Here is a 2,144-nt window from a genome sequence, read left to right as displayed (position 1 = left end):
ACCTTTGATTGGTGACTAAGTGGTTCTTCATATCTCTAAATAGCAATAATTCTATAACTTGAATGTACGTCAGAATCTCCTAGAGAGCTTAATAACACAGACTATTGGTCTCATTCCCAGAGATTTCATTTAGCAGGTCTGGACTGGGGTTGAGTTCTTCGCATTTCTAACAAGTGCTTCGGTCATGTTGATACTGTTTCGGGAGTGTACTTGGAGATCCACTCACTCCTCTGGAGGTTATTCTTCGTTGATGATGTTGACCATTGATTTAAAGTAAAGTAGAATGTGGGTCTCACAGCAAGGTTTCCTGTCGATAGAAAATAAGTGGTCAATATGAAATTGAATAGAGGAAACAGAGATAAGGAGTGTGAAATTGCATTAAAAACAAAGTAAAAAGTCTCAACAGGAAGTCACTCCTCCAGGCTTTCCGAAGGCATCAAAGGTGTTCTGCTAGACGTCTGTTGACTTTTCCAATTACTGCCTGATGCCTCTTCTTCTGTCTTCAAAAACATATCCCATGTAATTTGAACAGAAATGATAGGCCATCGTAACTCTGGGTCTCCAGGCCAGAGGGTGTGGACTAAGGATGTAGGTATCGCTCGCTGTACCAAGGACAATCCCTCTCTGAGATTTTCTATACTTCTGAAATCACAGATTCACCACCTTGCAGAAAGAGTGCTCTTGAGAAATAAAACACAGAAAAGCAAATTGAAAGAGAAGGGAGAAAACGACCATGACCTAGAGAGAGAGAGGGAGGGGCACAGTCCTCCCTTGGAGCACCTACGTAGTCATGCACACGGCCGCTCATTTGTAGCACCTAAGCATCTCAGGTACATAGACCAGCACATGTTTTCATTCAAAATAGTTTTCACTGAGTCCTTAAAAATTATTTTTATCCCTGAAAGATTAGAATAACGACAATATAGATACCTTATTTCCACCATCCTGAGCAAATTCCCATTCCACAATAAATTGGGATTTTAAAACTATAAAGCATGAATGTTTTTTATACAATGTCCTTTTACACAAAAGGAGCCCACTGGTCACAGAGATTTGAGTTATTCTTCAAATTATACTCCTTTGTTGGAAAGGCATATGTTAGCATACTTAAGAAAGTGAGAAGTCCTCATAGACACCTTTTAATTGTTTTTTCCAACTCAGTATTTCCCAAATACCTTTGACATAGAAACTTTTTTTCTAGTGGAACTGGTTGTTAAATACCTATAGATTATATTTTATTTCTGTAACAAATTTGAAGACACTTTGTGTGGTCTATAGACGAAGTATTGCTCCTAAGTATTAACCATTTCTCTTGAAATCATATTGTGCTTTTTATAGAAAAAAAATCCAGGGAAGCTACAAAAGGTTTGCTTTGTTTTTTAAATGGAATTAAAAGATAGTGGGATTTTTTTCCACAAGCCTTTGGAAGTACCCTCATACTCTGTAAAAATTTAAAACATGTGATGTGGCCACTTTTCTGGAAGGATCACTCTATATAAGTACCACTGCTCTGTAACTTACATGGTGAAAGTTTGTGACATGGTCAAAGTTAGGGGGAAATTAAGTCTTTTCTCTGATTTTGGGAAAGGCCTATATTTTTAAAAACAGTTGTTCTCGCTTTTCAATAGCAATATTAGAGCTTGGCTTCAAAGTCTGTCCAGTACAGTGAAAATCTCTTGTCTTGGTTCTCCTTAAACCTGCAGAGAAGTCACTGCTTGCTTATTTTTCAGAAAGCGAGGGTAGAAGGAAGATCCAGCCTTCTCCAAGAACCATTCTGTGATTCGCATCTACTCTGATTCCCTCAACAACTTTGAGTATAAACAGAACAATAATTCTGATAAAATATGTCAGTTTCTTCCACTCCATTGTCTCCAGGATCTCCTCTTGGGGAGATTCCTAGAAATTCTAACAAGGCTGAATTTCTGACTCCGTAGACAGTCCCTACATATCGTCCAACTCTATTGGGTACCCCAGGTCTTGGAGATTATTCTGAGGGTACTGTGTTCTATCTGCACTTCTAGTACTATGGTCCCACTGAGCTCCTAGTGCTTCTACTCAACCATAATGATCAACCTGCACAGTCTCCTTTCTCAACTTCCCCTGGTAACTACTCCTATTTCTTCTGCCACCTGCCATCTTGACTA

This window comes from Echinops telfairi, unplaced genomic scaffold, assembly GCF_000313985.2.
Source record: "Echinops telfairi isolate 266 unplaced genomic scaffold, ASM31398v2 ScPeMD7_7;HRSCAF=31, whole genome shotgun sequence".
In the NCBI taxonomy this organism is placed as follows: Eukaryota; Metazoa; Chordata; class Mammalia; order Afrosoricida; family Tenrecidae; genus Echinops; species Echinops telfairi.
This window is presented reverse-complemented; position numbering follows the sequence as displayed.